Below are 21,280 nucleotides of genomic sequence, written 5' to 3' on the forward strand. Positions count from 1 at the left end.
ATAGAACATTCTCCGCAGCCTCAGTTTACTAAATCGGTCAGAGAAAGAGACTTTTTACAATCACATGACAACTCTCACACCTTTTTCAGCCGACAGCATTTTCTTGATAATTTTAGAACCGTTGGATTCGACAAGCATTTTTCATCTGTCAGAAAATTCAAAGTATTTCGTAATGCCCCTCATTGTCTGCATCCCTTGGACTGGATGCAGCAAGATAGCTATTCTGTGCCGCCAAACTGGCCTGTCTGTTAGAAAATTGAATTTATTTGTAGTTTTTTGGAAGAGGAATCGTCTATGAGAATGCCACCTGCTGTACGCAAATGTTTTTCAGTTGAATGATTTCAAATTGCTTTCCTCGCAGCATACTGGACTGAGACACATTCTGCTGTGAAAGACAAATTAAATTTACCGAATTTCAACAACTCGAATTTTGAAACATTAACACAATGCTTTTAATACATGGTACAACAAAATCAGCATTTACATGAGCCATTCCGCCGGTCAGGTCTGATCCACATCTGTATTTTAAAACTTACAGGAAATTTGGAATGTGCTTTACGAGCAGATCAACAAACATTTAACATACGTGCTTTTAGTGACTTTTACAATTACTTGAAATTGATCAATCGTTTACTCAGCAGAAGAATAATAATATTTTTTTCTGACAACAACCGCAATTTTCACTACCAACGCAACGGGTGGTCATTCTAGCACGTTTTTCAATCACAATAAGTGTAACTATTTTTGGGAATGAAAGATGTAACTGAAATTTTGTAACAATGACAAGAATTTTAATGGCAACCAGCAACGACATCTTTAGCAGACCCATAGTCTTCCCAATAACTACCACCAGTTGAATCACAATTTTCAGCAGTCTAATCAGCCATATTTTAATACCAGACAACACATAAATCAGCCTTTCCCGCAACAGCTGTCACAACAGCAGTCATTTTCGCAAAAGGATTTTGGTAACATTTTGTACACAGGAACTCTTTCGGTAACTACAGCCGTACCAGCAAAACTCTTACGGAAATCCTCAGCATTTTCAACATCACAATGGGAATAAGCACGGAAATAGAACTTTTAATCATAATTACAGGAATACAGGGCACTTTAATAACAACCATTCCTTATGCTTAAAAGAACCGGATTCACGTTTTCATCCGCTATAGCGATATCAAAAACATTCAGATTCCCAGCGCACTGCTCAAATCACTGATGTCGAATCTGACAACGTACCCAAAGATGCAGATTCTACGCAACGACTAACGACCTGGCGTCAGATGATGCCGACGGGGCGCCAACACACGGTACATCGCATTCTGCACACATTATAGAGCATACTGTGATCCGCTTACAAGTCATCAGGGATTTACTGTTGCTTGAAACTGAGCAGCCTCTGAAACATTTTTATCATCCCGTTACTACCATTCAAGTTGGCAAACACGTATTTAAAGCAGCTGTGGATTCTGGTTCTCCCGTTACTGTCATGAGTGGCGCAGCATTCAACCGCTGCAGTTCTGATGATTCTTGTGCGCTGCTACCTCTCAATGGAATCAAAATAAATGGTGCCGTACCTGGTAAAAGCGTTGAAGTCAAATCTCAAACCCATTTACAATTTTCTACTGAAGGTCACACATTTTTCGTAACTTTCTTATCGTTCCATTATTAACAACTGAAGTCATTCTGGACATCGATTTATCAAACAGACATAAGATAGTGTTGGATTTTAACATTCTTGTATTACGTTACAAATCGGCGACAGTACGATGTTTTTATATTTTGACCAGATCCTCTCTAGCGGGGAATAAGACATTAACATTTTCCTTTCTTCAAGCAGGATTATCGACTGGTACGCCAAACAGTTATATTCAGCTGACCCGTACTATGAGCACAACGATGACGACACTGTGACTGACATTTTCGACAGGATTCAGAATAAAATTGGCAACTGTAAAGCCACCTCTGATTTTCGTAAACAACAATTACGGGAAACCTTACAAACTCATGCTCATGTTTTTGATAATGACCAGGCACTATTCGTGGTTTTCTTTATGAGTTTCAAGTTAAGCCAGAGCTTAAGAAAGAGCAGCACTGCAATGTGTTATCCAGATTTGCGCAGAACAGAGGTAGGGATCAATTTTTTGTCATTCGGAGACAGTTTTTGAGATCACTTTTGCAAAACTAATTATTGTAGGTTTCATGTCCAACTTTATTATTCAGGCTGTTTATACCGTTCAAAATTCTTGTAATCATTGGCTAACTTTTACAGTATCGAAGACTTCCCTTTTGATTATGGGAATTAAGTATTATTACAGTGAAGCTTTGCTTCCACATTACAACAGTACAACTTTCACTACAACAGTTCATTTATTATTACAGCTCAGAGCTTGCAATCAGAAACAGAACGTCAGTTTTTTTTATTATTTAAAGAGAACTTTCACTAATATTATTTATTTAAGGAGAACTTTCAAAGTAACATTAACTTTTTTATTGTGAGCTGTGGTGCTTATCTACTTTTTAAAACATAGCAGATGGCATCAGTTACATGCTGGTAGCATTTCTAGGTTATCACGAGTAGGAATGCTGCTGGATAAGCTTTGTTGTAATGTATTCTACATCGAAAATATGAGCCACAAAAACACAAAATGGTGTAGATATGGTTGACGGTTTTGTTGAATGCGTTTACCTATAGTAATTTAATAATTTGCGATGGTACTGAACTTTACTATAAGTAGTAGGGTACTGGGGTACCAAGGTACACTTTTGATACCAAACTGATATACAAATTACTTAAATTGATCAATTAATTACACATATACTGCCACCCCCCCCCCTCATTCCACCACCAAGCACGGATGACATCATGTGTTATCCCCAGCCAGCATGTTGTTCCCCACCAACTCCCCTTCCCCACCTCTTATACCCACGAACCAACGCTATTGGCAGGAATTTCGAATTTTAATGGAATTCCGAATTTTGATGGGAATTTCTTTTCCACAGGGCAGTGATGACATCCCACCCCACCTCGGAATTGACACGAAATTAAAAACGGCGGGGCCTTTTCAGGGATTCGAACCCTGGTCCTTCTGGACAGAAAGCCAAAGTGAGCCCCTCAACCATGGCAACTGCCCAGATGCAGGAGAAGAAGAATATGTTAATATAATTTACTTAATTTTGGTAGGAAACAAGTAAAAATTGGTAATAATTACATAATTAATCGTAAAGATCGGTCCTAATTACGCAATGACATGCATAACGTTACTCAAGGAACGCCTAAAATAGCAATGGAGCTCAAAATTTTATGGTGCCATACAACTGTGTATGGAAAAAATTTCACAATACCATTCGAAACTAATGGTTGATGTACTCTACCCTTCACCTACAAGTAGGTGGGAAAAAGGCTGGGGTGGAAGGCACTATCTTTATTTTTGGCCGAAATTTTGTTCAACTGACGAGATGCTGGTCGCACAGAGAGGAGTTTAATAAGTGTATTACTTGCAGTCATATAGCTGAGGACTGTATCTATCACTATTTGACATTAGAGTTCACTACAGATGCCTCCCCCCTGCATTGTTTGCAGCATTGCCTGCAGCCCACGAAATCGAAGAAAATACACATTACCACATCTGATGGAAAATACTGCACTGTTCTGATTACTCATCGAAATTGTCCTGAAAAAATCAGCAGTCGTAATCAGTTGGTCATAGTGCATGTCCGAGGGCAAGGGAAAATATTCATCCTAAACACTACAAGGGGAGAGAGGGGTGGCAGTTGAACATGCGTTCTTCTTGATGTGCAGTCACGAACTAGCGAAATTAAAGGCATTCTTACCACCCCTCAACTCTCACCCTCCCTCCGCCTGCACCTACAGCGGGGAGCCTTTTTCAAACTACCAACTGCTACCCACTTCATTCTACTGTTTGCGGCGTAATGGCTTCCCGCCAGTGGACGACGAGGTGACAGCGTTTGCAAGGTCTAGGCAGCGGCGCTTTGCCAACACAAAAGCCTATAACGCACTCTATACAAGGTGAGGTAAATGACGCTAAACTGTAGTCATGCCCCAGTTGGATCATAGCCACCTATGGCAACCACATGCACACAATGGGCCCACCCCCACATCGTGCCTGCAAGCGCTCACCATTCTGAGTGTGAAAACAATTAACTGTAACTATATTGTTTAATGTCAGTGAACCTCCTACAAGCGAGCATGTAATAAAAAACGGAAACACTACTGGGACTATAATAAATGTCCTCTTTGCATGGAAATAGCTGCAGTCTATGTTATTTTAGTTTTATGAGGACAAGTGGTATAGATTTTACGTTTAAATGCAGGATGCAATTCACATCTCTTTCTCCCCCTGCCACCCGTTTATTTTCAACATCTGATCTTTACATTTTGTTGCATAACTCGCCTCTAGCAGGCTGTATGTAAAGTTTCTGTCATCCAGAGACAGTCATTCGCAATAGCAGCAGATTCTTGATTTCTAGTCTCAAAAGCAATTTGATAGTGATAGAACAGCATGCTTCGCACAATATACTCACATTTAGGAAAAAAAACACTATCTTTTCTAGGTTATCCATTGAGCTATAATTCAAGTGGTGTCTACTTTGTAATTAGAGGCTATAAAGTATGATATAACACTGGACTTGTAGTAACACCTATTTTTAAACATGAAATTGTGACGATAATAATAAAAACTGTCATCATTCAACAAGAATAGATACAGTCGATTTCTATAAGTTTTATAATCAAAATCTTTACAGTTTTTATGTGTGACTACATGATATTATTCTCATCACTCTATATCCCTACCTTCTGCTATTTTGAATTTTGAAGCGTCTGACTTTTCTTTTGCCCCATAACTCGCCACTAGCGACCTGTATATAAAGTTTCTACCATCCAGCAGACAATCGTTCTACATAGCAGCAGAGTCTTGGGTTCTAGTGAAGTGAGCAATTTTATCGTCATAGAACAGCATGTCCCTCTCAATTTACTCAGATTTTGGGAAAAACACTATCATTTCTAGGTTCCACAATGCGCTATTATTCATGGGTGTCTACTTTATAATTATAGGTTACAAAGTACGAAATAACACAGGAATTGTGGTGACACCTATTTTTAAATCCGCAGTTGTTATGAAAAAATGTGGTTTTTATGGGAATAGATACAGTCAGTTTCTATTAGTTTTAGAGAAAAATTGGTGTTGTTTGCTGGCCGGGCTGGCCGAGCGGTTCTAGGCGCTACAGTCTGTAACCACGAGACCACTACGGTCGCAGGTTCGAATCCTGCCTCGGGCATGGATGTGTGTGATGTCCTTAGGTTAGTTAGGTTTAAGTAGTTCTAAGTTCTAGGGGACTGGTGACCTTAGAAGTTAAGTCCCATAGTGCTCAGAGCCATTTGAAACATTTGGTGTAGTTTGAGAACATTCAGTGTGTTTAAACTACAAATTGTGATGCATGAAGGCGTTACATTCATTGCAGATGTATGAAATACCGATATAAATCAGCGTATATACTGTCATTTAGTATCTTCGAGGGCACTCTTCATCGTTATTTTGTGACATTCAGAGTAGATAAAAAAAACTACAAAGTTTCTGCATCCCAACTTTAACCAGTCATATGACTACTTGTAAGATTTTACTCCATCTCAGCTTTTCGATGCATTGAAAAACAAATACTGTCTGCGTGTGGTCATCAAGCATATTACATATACATGTATCGCTCCATTGGCAGGTGGCCTGTGGTTATTTATTTAGCGTGTGGCTATACATGCAACATTAATACATCAAGTGTTAGACATTAAAATCTTATAACAATCATAAATATAATTTATGTTTATATTGGTCAGTTAAAAGTTTATATCGAGGTTTGAGATCCATTCTAGCGCCGATGGGGATGCCTCCAGGAAGTCGGACCAGTTCCCTGCATATGCTCGCAAGGAGCATTCACCATGGATGTGTTGGATCGTCTGTCTAGGGGCACCGCAGTCGCATTCTGGTGACATCGCTCTTCCCCATTTGTGTAGTGAATCCGCACACCTGCCATGTCCAGTACGTATTCGATTTAATGCGGACCATGTTTGCGGTGTTAGTTCCATTCCAGAGATGTTGCAGTTATAGCTCTCAAACCAGGTCTGTAGTTGGTCATTTGTCTTTTGGTTCCAATCTAGTCTCCATTGTTTCATGTGGTCATAGTTATTATTTTCAAGCTGCTCAGCTGTGCGTATGGGTGGCTTTCTTGATTTCAATCGAGTGTGCCGCAGTTGTGAGAATTCTTCTTTAATTGGTAGTTCTGGTTTTGTCTCAATCTTTCTGAATTCGTGCAGTAGGGCCGCTTTTCTACGCAGGTCCGGGGGCAGGATATTACATAGCACCGGTAACCAGTACGTGGGCGTTGATTTAACAGTTCCAGAAATCAACCTCATTGTGTTATTTAATTGCCTGTCAATAAGTTTGGTGTGACAGCTATTAATCCAGACTGGAGCGCAGTACACAGCCACAGAGAACACTAAGGCGATAGATGAAGTGCGTAATGTTTTCGCGTTAGCTCCCCAAGTAGTACCGCTATGTTTTTGGATGATGTTATTCCGTGTTCCAATTTTTGCAGTGGTGCTCTCCAGATGTTTTCGGTAAGAAAGAGTGCGATCCAATGTTATACCTAAGTACTTTGGAAACTTATTATGTTTGAGGTTGGTGTTTCCGAGTTTTATGTTAATAATTTCATTTGCCATTTTGTTATTAAGATGGAATGTAGATACTTCAGTTTTGTTAGGGTTTGGCTTGAGTCTCCATTTCTTGAAATAATTGTATAGTATTTCAACGTCATTATTAAGGACTTCCTCTGTATTGAAGAGATACTTGTCTCTGGTATCCAGTGCTATGTGATTGAAGTCACTTGCACAAACCTGTGTATAGTTTTGTCGCCTGTACTGGAGGAATACCATATCTGAAAGGCTATCAATCATAAGAGAGGAGTCTTGTGATGTTCATTCATAATCAGTTTAATACATTGCTTTTGAGCTGAAAAACATCCAAGCAGTGTATGACTAAAGCTTTTTACACAGCCATACACTTTGTTTTTCTACCAGGACTTCAACGTCTGTGTCAGGTGCTAAACCGATATTAACACTGTAAGTAGGCTGTTTAGGTTTTTTTATTGGCAACGCCACCTCTGTATAGAAAATCACTGGCTGTGCGGTGTGCAGTCTGTGGCTGCTTTGCATTGTTGTAATACTCGCCATTGTAGTGTTAGGCAGCTGGCTGTGAACAGCGCATAGCGTTGGGCAGATGGAGGTGAGCCGCCAGCAGTGGTGGATGTGGGGAGAGAGATGGCGGAGTTTTGTAATTTGTCATGAACTGATATATATATGATGATATCAAGGTAAATACATTCTTTGTTCTCTATTAATATCTTTCATTTGCTAACTATCCCTATTAGTAGTTAGTGCCTTCCATAGTTTGAATCTTTTATTTAGCTGGCAGTAGTGGCGCTCGCTGTATTGCAGTAGCTTGAGCAGCGAAGATTTTTGTGAGGTAAGTGATTTGTGAAAGGTATAGTTTAATGTTAGTCAGGGCCATTCTTTTGTAGGGAATTTTGAAAGTCAGATTGCGTTGCGCTGTAAATATTGTGTGTCAGGTTAAGCACAGTCGTGTAAAATTATTAAAAGGGGACGTTTCATATGTCGACCCTTAGCCTAGGATACCTCACTGGAATCTTCTGATTTTTTCTTGTAGTTTGTGTAATTAGTGTAGATTTTGTTTATTGCTAGCGCGTAATTGTAGAGAGAATCTCCTTTGTAGTTGCAGTCTTTCATTGTTGTACAGTAAAACAGGTGTGGCACGCATGTAGATTTGCACCAAGTGTTTCTCAGCTGCAATTAACTAGATATTATTTTCAGTGCTATGTTAATGTGTTCCCCTATTTTTGCTCTTCAAATTGTGTTTTTCTGTGTTGTCGTGTGAAATATTGTGACAATAATGGCGTGGAAAACGTAATACTAGGCTCCAAACTAAATTGAGAAATGACAGTGAAGACGAAAGCAGTGTGTTAGCGCCGCAGAGTAATGAATTAACTAATGTTCACAGTAGTAATTTGGTAATTGCGCATAGGGAAATGGAGCGGGCGGCAAACAATGGTGTAGACAGTGAAACAATTAGAGAACAGGGAAGCATTATCGATCGATCGGTCGGCAACAGCTCGCCTCAGGAATCTGAAATGACAGGAAACAATCTCGCAAATATTGTAGACTCAGGTTTTGGGTCCTCACCGTTTTCTCAAATGAGTCAAGACACATTTTCTGCTTGTCAAAATGTGAATGTTGCCGGTGCAACTTCACTGCCGAATAGCACTGAGGAACATGTTTCAGACACCAGTGCACTGTTATTACAATTAATGCAACAAATGGGACAAAAGCTTCAAAAGTTAGACATAATGGAACAAAATCTTCAAAAGTTAGACACAGTGGAACAAAATCTTAAAAAGTTAGACACAACACTTGAACAAAATCAAAACAAATAGGACAAAATCTTCAAAAGTTAGACTCGTTGGAGCAAACTCTTGAACAAACACGCGAGGATTTAACTACTGAGTTACATCACATTGAATCGAAATGTCAAAAAGTCTGTAGTGACGTAAAAACACAAATTTGTGAGTATTTTCAACCTATTTTTTCGCGTCATGAAAATGCACTACAGAATCACGAAGCAGCCATAAAAGAACTGCAAACTACTGTTCATGAAAATCATGAGACCTTGCAAGCTAAATTTGACTCAGTTGCATCTACCGATTCGGTTACGCAACTTGCAAAAACTCAGGAAAACTTGAAGGACACAGTAGATTCGATTTCAACACAAATGGACACTCTGAAACTTGGTTCAGAAAAACACACTGAGGAAATGTGTTCACTATCGGAGAAAGTAGCTGAACTTTCGGATCAGGTCACTAACTTATCTACAAAGGTAGATGATGATCTGAATGACACAAGACCTGTAGCCTTCACTGACACAGAAGAGTATGAACAAATTAGAAAATTCAAACAAAATCAAAATCAAATCAATACACAGTACAAAAGAGAAATCCGGGAAGTACAAGATCAGTTGACGCAGGTAATACAAGAATTACATATTTCAGAGGACACTCGCGCTCCAGTACAGGAAGAGGGACATAGAAATACGGAACAGCCACAAAATAATAACACAGCGCATTTCGGAAATTATGAAAGAAATTGGCAATGTGCACCGAATTTTGAGATGGAACCGCCGACACGACGTAACAATGACCGATATGCTACTCGCCGACACGATGATTTTGACTATAAGCTGTTCATTACTACACGTAAATTCAAAACGTTTAAGAATTCTGCCAACGACATTCATCCACAAGCATGGCTCCATCAATTCTCTCATTGTTTTCCCCCCAACTGGTCATTGGAGCACAGGTTAGAATTTATGTGTGGCTACTTGGAGAATGAACCAGCTGTAAGAATCCGATCGGTCATTCACGATTGTCACAGTGAAGGGGATTTTTATCATGCCTTCCTCTCAGCATATTGGTCTCAAGCCACACAAGACCGAGTAAAACATAGCATCATGATGATGAAACACTTTGAACAATCTGAATTTTCCAGTCTTGTGAAATATTTTGAAGACATGTTGCACAAGAATCAGTATCTTTCAAACCCATACAGCCCCTCAGAACTCATCCGCATTTGCTTACTCAAATTGCCTGAACATTTACGGCATATTATTTTAGCAGGACGTTGCAAAGACGACATTGAAGCTTTCCAGGGACTCCTACAAGAATTAGAAATTGACACAGACAGTCGCCGGATGCGAAAACAGGAAAACAAACACTACAGGTCACATACGTCACAATTCCGTGACGACAGAAACAATAACTGGACACGACAAGGCTATTCTTACAACGCAAATCGTGACCAAAACAGACATCACCCTTATGACAACCGTTGGCAGAATAATAGTTACAGAGATAGATCGCATTTCCGTAGTAATAAATATGACAGAGATAACCACATAAACAGACAATATGGGAACCAAAACAATTATTATCAAGGGAGACAGAATACCTTCAGACGCAACAGTTCGGCGCACAGTTATGATTCAGGGAGAAATCCTCCACAACGTGACGGACAAGAAAGAAATTATCAAATCTACCGACATGAAGACAGACGAGATAATCATAACGACAGACCTGAATTTCATCAGAACTGGCGGGATTCAAACAGAGCAGGGCATTTTCGACAACGTGAATTTGTAGAAGCTAGGTCTCCTAATCCCAATAACGGTGCGCGCCAACAAAGAGACAGACAATGACTCGCACAGCAGGCAGCCGCGTGCTCCCGCTGGCTCCGAGAAAAATAACATAGACGCTAACCTTGAGAAAAATTCCAGTATTCTTTACCGACGTATACCGCATGATAATTGCATTCAAGTTGAAACTCTGCGTACTAGGAAGAGTAAAGGTTTACACCACATTTCACATGTAAAACCGTTTATAGAAAGATAATCTGCTTTTTAACTTAGTCTTTGCCATAAAATTTTTCACTTTACATTACTAGTATGCTTGTCAGACGTAGAATCTGTTAACAAGCAACAATGTTTGAAGTTAAATATCCAGTCAAGAACCAAGAGATCTTATTTAAACAGAAATTACGAATGCATTGTTATTGTGAACAGACGACACAGTGTTATTGTGTGTGTACATTCTTGCTTGTTAGTTGCTCGATTACGTAACGACTATAAGGCTCACATACTTAGAACATTTACCAGCACTGCTAATGAGATTTTCATGTAACATTTTGGTTTACTTGAAAAGATATTCTTTATTTGAAGTACTTTCTGTGAGATTAAAGATGACTTAGCACTTGGTTTCTTTGATAGCTACACAATTATATCACGACGCCACTAATGAGTGACAATTTACAATGTTGCTTTTGCGGTGTATCTGTTTTATATCTGCACAGTTTTCTGAATTCTTCTGGAAAGAAAAACATGTTTTAGTAGTAACTTTTGTGGTATAGCTACAATGAGACAGCCTTTTTCTGTAGCACAACAATACGTTACAGCACAGTACTTTCTTCATCACAACAATAAGCGTAATAACTACGATATCTATACGCAAAGCATTTCATTTTTGTGTATCGTGAGGTAAGTACATTGACTTCTGCAGAACTTAGCTTTCGGAGGACGATAACTACGACACTTCCACAGAGATTATCGTACAACAAGACGCACAGTTTAGCGCTACAGTACACGCATTTGAGTGATTAATTTTGTACTTAAAACATTTATTTTTAAAGATATTTGAAGTACAATGATACAAAGGTATTTCGTGATACATTTCATTCCATTGCTGTAATCTGTAACACCTGAGGGTATAATTACATTAATCCTCAGGGGGGTACACGCTTACTTTGTGTACCATGTGTTTGGCATGCACAAGGAGCCCTAGCTAATATGGTATTTGCTTACACAACTTTACACATCGGTACCATATTTCTCTAACACATAATTACACAGCTATCTGATTATTTGACAGAGATAAACATTTTTTTTACTACATCAGTGACACATGTTTACGCAATTACACAGTTGGGTAACTTCACACTTATGAAATTGTATTTTGTCTGTACTTTGTGAACTGTTCATATTTTTGCGGACCCATTGTGATATTATGAGAACTTTGAATGATATATTTGGTATGGGATCATAATATTTAAAGTACATTTGAGGTAGATGACACTATTGAAATGAGCAGAGAATTTTTTTAGGTTTTGAAATTATTGGAGGAAGCTACGACGATTTTGAGAATTGACTGAGATGTTATGATGTTATTTTTACGACGACGATGTGTATTATGCTGTTGAGGTATGTTTATGATCAATAAGCTGGTGCTATATAAGGAATGTGATTACGTGTTTATATGTATATGAATAATGGATAGAAGTTAGGGACTCTTGACTTGTGAAAAAGGATGTTGGAAACCAAGAATCGTACTTTAAGAGTTATGAAATGTGTGTAAATGCGTGAATGTATCACAATGACGGCGAAAATTTCTTGGACACTGTTATATTCATAGGATTTTGTTTCTACACATTTGCAACGTAAATTCTCGACCTCTGAAATTTTTATATGAGACTGTCACTGTAGCGGAAACTGCTGTCGTAAATATTTCCGTAAGAAAGTTAAGTGACCACCTGCATGTGCGTCGTGGGCACACAGCTGTGTCAGACACCTGGAGAACAAGCCATTAGGGTGTGCCTTTCCCGAAGCACAGGTAGAAAAAAAAAAGGGGGAGGCCATTATCCTCGCTATTGACATTTCCTTGTTGAAAGCATACTGTGGAGCTTGTAATTTATGATATTTACTGAAATGCCTAATGAAATGACGAGAAATATTTTTACATCTGCACACCTGATTACGACAAGCGTCTTTCTACGAGAGTTGTGAGAATTTCTACTAACTTATGAAATGTCACATGACTATTGAATGATATTTTTATGCTTTGCCTTTCATAGTTGCTTATTTCATTTGATATCTAGTTTCCAGCTGTGTTGCAGCATGGGTTTTATAAAAAAAAATTCATTTGCTAATGTGAACACTTTCTGTCAACAGATCTATTAAATAATTATTTTATGACCCACATTCTTCGAAAAAGGAGCTCTTGGAATGGAAAGAACAATAAGAAGGGACTAATAACAGGAACTGCATACATAATTTTCTTTTCAACTGCTTGGTAATTTTTTTCGTAGAGTAAGTTTTTTGTGATGCATCACTCTAGTGTTAAGATGTGACATAGGTATTAGACATGGCCATTTTTAGTGTAATATTTTTTCTGCTTGAGCTATGTCATGTTTAGGTATAAGTTGCTGCTGTTTGCCAGGCATAGTGTTATTGAATTTGACTTTGTATTATTCTGTTAAGCCAGTTTTACTAATGATTTATTTTTATTGTTTGCTGCACATTACCTTAGATTAGTTGTAATATTACAATTGCTTTGCTAATTTCTTAATGCTGCTTGCTTCGCAAATTTGCATTTTTTTTCATTGCTGTTTATATTAATTGTTTTATGTGATGCTGCATTGCCTCGTCCCTTGGTATATATATCTGAGCTCAGTAGATTTAAGTTAGCTTAAGAGGGGGTAGACTATATAAGAAAGTAACTATGATGAATTTATAAGAAATGCATTGAGAAGCTATCAGAAAATGGTTTGGCAAAAAAAAAAAAGGATACCGTACAGTGGAGAAAAACTATTTTTGACAGAGGATGTGAACAGAATACAGAAACTAACTATGATGAATTTATAAGAAATGCATTGAGAAGCTATCAGAAAATGGTTTGGCAAAAAAAAAGGATACTGTACAGTGGAGAAAAACTATTTTTGACAGAGGATGTGAACAGAATACAGAAAACAGGCTTAGATAGGACTTTTGGGAATAATGATGAACGAAGGGAGATCTCCATGCAAAATACTGCAGTAAAACAAACCCTGTCCTTTCCTTTTGTGTTATCCCACTATGTGTTTGTGTACCCTTGTGTATTTGTTTTGTTCCTGTCTCTGTGTAGTTTCATAGAATTTTTTCTTCTTCTAATACTAAGCTACATTCACTATGATGAGGAATACTGTCATCCTCAAATATAATTGGCATTAATAATATGTTATTTACCTTGTAAATATGCTTAGACATTATTTATTTTGTTTTATTTTAATGCTCATGTGTGAAGTTGATGTTTAGAAAGTTATTCTGATCTTTTATGTATGTACTCGTGTCATAATTCCTGTAACACTGACGTATATGTCTATTTCTATTCTTTTGTAAAGCCCCTATTACCACAAATGTTATCTGTACTGTTATGTTCTTTACTGATGTGTTTTGTACCTTTGTTATTGTGTTCTTAAGTTATAAAATTGTAATTGACACCAGTTCATCAAATTAAGCAACTTGTAAGTTACATTTCACTGCACACGTTTTTGTTGGTCATAGTATATGGACAATATGTGAGAAGTAGGGACTGATAGTGTTTGCACGTGTGTTAATAATTCCGCAAGGGACTGGATAACAGCATTGCTGGTTCTAAGGACAATTCCAAAAACTTTGTGGGTGCACAAGTGGTGGTTATGGACTTGCTATATTATCCGCAAGACTCTTCAATGGTGATTGTGCACCTGCACAGTCACAACAGATGGCTGCTGGCCATCTCTACAAGGACTGCAGTGGGTCTGCACCTCTGGTGGCCCACCAGTACCGTAATCTCTACAAGGACTACAGTGGGTCTGCGTCTTTGCTGACTCACCAGTACCATTATTTCTACAAGGACTGCAGTGGGTCTGCGCCTCTGGTGGCCCACCAATACCGTAATCTCTACAAGGACTGCAGTGGGTCTGCTCTGTGATGACCTACCCACCAATACTCTTCAAAATTTCGACTGACTCCGCTGTGGGTTTACTCTGTTGTGGCCCATTACCTGTCTGCATGTAGAGTCAGCACTTTCTTTTCGTTGGAAGGACAACAATACTTCTTCAATACTGCATGGAAATCCACTACTTCCGTGTGCATTTTCTTTTACTGCTCAGACTTTGAGAAAAAGACTGATATTTTACTGTGATGAACGATTATGACTGTCTTTATGGACTGTGAGAAAATTTTAGCTTTTGACCAACATTGTATCAATAAGTGCGTGCATTTGATTTCTTTGTTATTGTAATTATGAAAATTTTTTTCAAATCTGTATTGGGCACTGCCCAAACCAATTTGTAAAATTTTTTGTGGGGAGCATGGGGGCTATGTAAGTAGGCTGTTTAGGTTTTTTTATTGGTAACGCCACCTCTGTATAGAAAATCACTGGCTGTGCGGTGTGCAGTCTGTGGCTGCTTTGCATTGTTGTAATACTCGCCATTGTAGTGAACAGTGCATAGCGTTGGGCAGTTGGAGGTGAGCCGCCAGCAGTGGTGGATGTGGGGAGAGAGATGGCGGAGTTTTGTAATTTGTCATGAACTGATATATATATGATGATATCAAGGTAAATACATTCTTTGTTCTCTATTAATATCTTTCATTTGCTAACTATCCCTATCAGTAGTTAGTGCCTTCCATAGTTTGAATCTTTTATTTAGCTGGCAGTAGTGGCGCTCGCTGTATTGCAGTAGCTTGAGCAGCGAAGATTTTTGTGAGGTAAGTGATTTGTGAAAGGTATAGTTTAATGTTAGTCAGGGCCATTCTTTTGTAGGGAATTTTGAAAGTCAGATTGCGTTGCGCTATAAATATTGTGTGTCAGGTTAAGCACAGTCGTGTAAAATTATTAAAAGGGGACGTTTCAACACATTTCAGTCCATTGCCTCTCACAGAAAGCTGAAAATCACTTAGTGGAACTACATACCACACACAATGAACATGATGGTAAAAATAAAGTATAGAGACGATGTTTCTCGTTAACAAAGATGTGGAACACATCACAACATTTGGAAACTGGATGAGTTTGTGGCATTGTACAGCATTTCCAAATAGCTATCCGAGGGTGATGACCTATGCAGTTCATCTTAAAAAATGGTTCAAATGGATCTGAGCACTATGGGAATTAACATCTGTGGTCATCATTCCCCTAGAACTTGGAACTACTTAAACCTAACTAACCGAAGGACCACACACATCCATGCCGGAGGCAGGATTCGAACCTGCGACCGGAGCAGTCACGCGGTTCCAGACTGAAGCGCCTAGAACCGCACGGCCACACCGGCCGGCAGTTCATCTCGTCTTCCACTGTGACAGGGTAGCATATGTCTTGGTGTTCCCTACTGAAGAGCATTGTTTCCTCATTTTGCAGTCATGCCTCATCTTCCATTAAGACAGAGTAGTAGATGACCACTGTTCCGGTGGTGCCCATCCCAGAAGGTTCTGTTCACTACATGCAAGAGGTAGTAGAAATAAAAATACGTGCTATCATCTTATTGGTGCAAAAAAGAATCAGGAGGGCATCGCAGCATATGGAAATAGGACGAGTCTGCAGCACTGATGAACGCCCCACGCAGAGATATGTAGTAGAAATCCAGTGTTTTGCCAAGGATCTCTTTATCTCAATCAAGTGGTGGCAGTCTGTCATTACAAGGTATCAACAGCATACCAGTGGATGGATGGGATGGGAAAGACATTGTCGATATTTGATGATGTCATATAACACGTGATTCAGTTGATAGTGTGATGAATTTTAGCAGTTTTTCCAATTGTTTCATAATGTCAACACCAGGCAAAGACACAGCAGAATGCTTCCCAATTTCTGTATCGTCACTAAATAACCCCTCCGCTACTTTTCAAGTACCATTAGTACTTATACCAGACAGTGTCCTATACCGATGCAGTTAGGGTATCTACATACTTCCAGCATTCGATCATAGTGCTATTTGCGGTTACGACTGGCCACTTTTCCTTACGTGGACGGGCATCACAAAGTATTCTCGCATTCGTAGGACAAAGTCAGAGACTGACAGATCCTCATCCATTTTTCTTGACTAATCCTCCCTGCAACACAATCGTCAATTTAATCCGCAACTGATCAGATGTATGAGGATCCTATACCCACTACATTCCACCGTATCATGAAGGAACAGAGTGAGCTGTGTCTGTAACTGCTGTTCAGTGGAAATTGTTCCACACCAAACTTACCCATGGCACCCATTCAAGTGTACAAGAGCGCTGCTGTTAAGTGAAGACAGTTCTGCACCACTTTTAACCACAGCATCCATCCAAGCACACAAGATCTGTGCATGTCGAACTGGGTAGCACCCCTTGTTAGTGTATAGTAGACATGAAAATGTTGTGGTGATATGACAGATGGTTAAGAAGAAGCATGTGGTTTATAGATGATAGAGTTCCAGAGGCATCGGTTTTCAAATGTTTTGCGGAAATCAGCTATGCTGTCAATTCCGAAACATTATTCCACTGTCTGGAGTCAGAACCAGAAAGGCACTGCCACGAGACAAAGATCGTAGAGCATTAACACACACTCCTATGGTTACACGGTTCTGCATTTAAAAATGCTATATTGTTAAAGCCATATGATTTCTTAAGTATTAGTCATGCAAAATGCAACTCTTTTAATACTGTAATGCAGGGTATATTTGTCCTACATCCGATATACACCCACCCTGGAAGTTTCTTCCCCCATTCACTACAGTTGCGAACTTTAAAATTATAAAACTACTTCCTTCTGCACTGCTCTGGTGTCCTGGTGTTCATCCGCTGCTTTTCGTGCTTGTAAACCAATTAGAACGAAGTCGGGAGACTGCTCTTCTGAATCTTAGAAAATTAATGGAATTTATGTGTCTTTTTTAGTCAGAAATGCAGATATCTTCTGTCACACTTCCCGCGCCAGTCATGCTTATTTTTGGTAGAAGAAGCAGCGATTTTGATAGATACAGCTATGCCTCACTAGAAAAGAGAGCGAGGAAAAATGGACATGAATATTTTCGATAGTTGATACATTGTGTTACCACCCATGCCTTGCTGCATTAATTGCACACAAAGGAGCAGCAACTTCTTATGAGGGGGAAAGCAACACGATCACTAGCCAAAGGGATGTAACAGTCTTCTTGCTATTAACAGTCCGCAGCTCGTGGTCGTGCGGTAGCGTTCTCGCTTCCCGCGCCCGGGTTCCCGGGTTCGATTCCCGGTGGGGTCAGCGATTTTCTCTGCCTCGTGATGACTGGGTGTTGTGTGCTGTACTTAGGTTAGTTAAGTTTAAGTAGTTGTGAGTTCTAGTGGACTGATGACCGTAGATGTTAAGTCCCACAGTGCTTAGAGCCATTTGAACCATTTTTTTGCTATTTACAGTAGCTCCAACCCGACCCTGGTAGCATTCGTCTTGCACAAAGAGGTCGCAGTCTGATGTTAAGTAGTTTTATTCAAGTCTGGGGAAATGTAGCATTTTCGTCTTAACACCAAATCTCTCGAGTAGACCCTCATCACACTGTTAAATGTGATACATGTGCATCGGTCCACTGTCCTACAGAACATTCTAAGTAACAGCTTAATCCTGATAAATAATAATACTTAAGGAATAAGATTGCTTGTAAGAGCCAATTGCAGTTCGGTAGTACCTACATTCGACTGCATGTGTGAGAACGCAGTCCTGGATTGGGATACATATGTTTCACCTGCTTTTATATAGTGCTCTGTGTAACACTTATATCGTCTTTGTTGAAGTATGTGTGACGTAACCCCACGTAGTTTACAGGGGGAGGTGGAAGGATAGATCTGAATGCAGGCAGAGCACAATTTTTAAGCTTTTCCCGATCTATGTGCCTAGGTACCCCAATCCACCTCACTTCCACGCATGCTACTACTGTTGATAATAATCACACCAGTCGTGGCAAGTGTGATTGAAGGTATGTACATTCCTAGGTTTCTGACTTAAAAAGACATATAAAATCCATCAGTTTCCTAAGATACAGAACAGCAGTCTCCTGACTTCACTGTAGTTTGTATACAAGCAGAACAAGCGGCCAATGCCTCCGTAAAACAACAGAGTAGTATAGAAGGAAGTAGTTTTATCATTATAAAGTTTGTCACCGTAGTGATTGAGGTAGGGTGGATGTACTTCTGATGTTGGACAAACATACCTGCATTAGGGTATTAAGAGCGCTGCATTCTGCACTACTAGTACTTCAGAAACCATCTCGCTTTGATGATATAGCATTTTTAGATGCCGAACCGTGTAGCCATAGGAGTGAGTATGCTCTATGATCATTTCTCTCATGCTGGTGCCTTCCTGGTACTGACTCCAGACAATGGAATAATATTTCAGAATTGATAGCACAGTTGATTTACGTGAAACATTTCAAGGTCGATGCCTCTGGAGCTCCGTCATGTATAAGTATTTGTTTCTTCATAACCATCTGCTATATCACCTCAACACTCTCATGTCTACTACACACTAATAATGTGTTCCATCCCATCCAACCACTGGTATGTTGTTCATTACTTTATAGTGATTGACTGACACCACTTGGCTGAGATCGAGAGACCCTCGGCAGATTGATCACTTTCAGACAGTTGCTTGGATGCATTCCTCAATGCTGCAGACTCATCCCATTTCCATCTGCTGAGATGCCCTCCATATTTTTTGCACCAATAATATAATAGTACCTATATTTATTTCTACTACCTCACACATGATGTGGACAGAACCTTCCGAGGATGGTCACTACCAAAACAGTAATCATGAACATGACTGCAAAATGAGGAAATAATGCTCTTCAGTAGGGAACACCAAGACGTCTGCTACCCTGTCACTGTGGAAGATGAGATGAACTATATAGGTCGTCACCTTTGGATATCTGTTTGTAAACGCTCTACAGTGCCGCAAACTCACCGAGTTTCCATATGTTGTGATGTCTTACACATTTCTGTTAATGAGAAACATTGCCTCTGTGTTTTATTTATACCATCCTGTTTGTTGTGGAACGTACATAGTTTTCACCAAGCGATGTTCAGCTTTCTGTGAGAGCCAGTGGATCGAAACGTGCTAATGTCAGTTTAGCATCTGACACAGACGTTGATGTCATGGTGGAAAAACAAAGTGTATCTTGATGTAAAAAGCTTTAGTCATGTTCTTGGATGTTTTACAGCTCAAAAACAATGTATTGCACTGCCTATGAATTAACAACACAGGACTCTTCTCTTGTGATTGATAGTCTATTGGATATGGTCATTCCCCACTACAGCTGACAAAATTTTAAACGGGTATGTCCAAGCGACTTCGACCACTGGCCACCTACTCCAGTAGGTGTAGATGTAATACACTTGATGTCAACATGCAGATAGTCTTTGTTTTTCGATGTATCGAAAGAGAGAGAAGTGGTAAATATCTTATAGGATGTTCTACTGCAAGTAGTAGTACGATGGTTAAAGTTAGGATGCAGATAGGTAATAGTTTTTTATCTACTCTGGATGTTACAAAATAACGATGAAGAGTGCACTTCAGCATACTAACTGACTGTATATACGCTGAGCTGTATCGGTATTTCGTGCATCTGAAGTGAATGTAATGCCGTCATGCATGACAGTCTGTCATTTGAACATGCAGAATTCTCTCAAACTATACCAATTTTGCTTATAAAATTGATAGAAATCGACTGTATATATTTTCATGGAATCGTGACTGCTTTTATTATTATCGTTACGAGGCGTGTTTAAAAATAGGTGTTTGCGGTGTACTATTTCATACATCGCAACCTCTAATCATAAAGTAGACACCACTTGAATTACAGCTCGTTGTGGTACCTAGGAATGATAGTGTTTTCTCCGACATGTGAATAGATTGCTTGAAACATTCTATTCTGTGATGATCAAAATGCTTACGAAACTAAAACGCCAGAATCTGCTGTTATTTCGAATGATTGTCTGCTGGATGACAGAAAGTTTACACATAGATCACTAGAGGCGACTTATGGAGCAAAAAAAAGGTCAGAGACTGCAAAATAATAGGTGACGGTGAGGGGGGGGGGGGGGGGGGGGAGGTGGTGTGGAGGAGAGAGAGATGCTCATAAAACTAAAGGAATATAGATTACTCCTATTTTCGTCGAAAGAGGACATTTCTTATCGTCACGGTTGTGTTAGATGCTCGGTGATAGTTGTTTTGATGCTAAATAAAATTCTTAAAATGAAATTTTCTCACAATCAGAACGGTGGGCGCCTGCTGGGACCGGTGTGGCGGTGCAGCCACTTTGCGCATGTGGTCGTCATAGGCCAATATTATCTGACTAAGGCATAGCTACAATTTAGTTTCATTTATCTTGCATAGTGTAGGTGAGCGTTAGACGCTTCTGTGTTGGCGAAGTGCCACTGCCTGAACCGTCAACTGCTGTGGTCCCAGTGTGGTCTCAGTGCGAACTACGGTCCCCAGAAGGCCGGTATCCCACAAAGAAGAGGGAATTGCATGGTAGCCATTGGCTGTTTGAAAGAGCCACTGCAGGTGAAGGGAGGGAGGAATGAGGGGGTACTAAGAGTAACTTTAATTTCGCTAGTTCCTGATCGCACATGGAGGAGAACGCACGTTTCACTGCCTCCCCTCGCTCCTATTGCAATCTTTTGGGATGACGATTATCACTAGTCCCCAGTATATATGTTCCATTAAGACCCATTGATTATGACTGCTGGTTTTTTTTCACGACAATTTCGATGTGTAATAGAACATTTTCTACCAGTTGTAGTAGTGTGTATTGTCTTCGATTTCCGGAGCTGCAGGGTAATTCTCGAGAAATGCA

Source organism: Schistocerca nitens, chromosome 1 (genome assembly GCF_023898315.1).
Source record: "Schistocerca nitens isolate TAMUIC-IGC-003100 chromosome 1, iqSchNite1.1, whole genome shotgun sequence".
NCBI lineage: Eukaryota > Metazoa > Arthropoda > Insecta > Orthoptera > Acrididae > Schistocerca > Schistocerca nitens.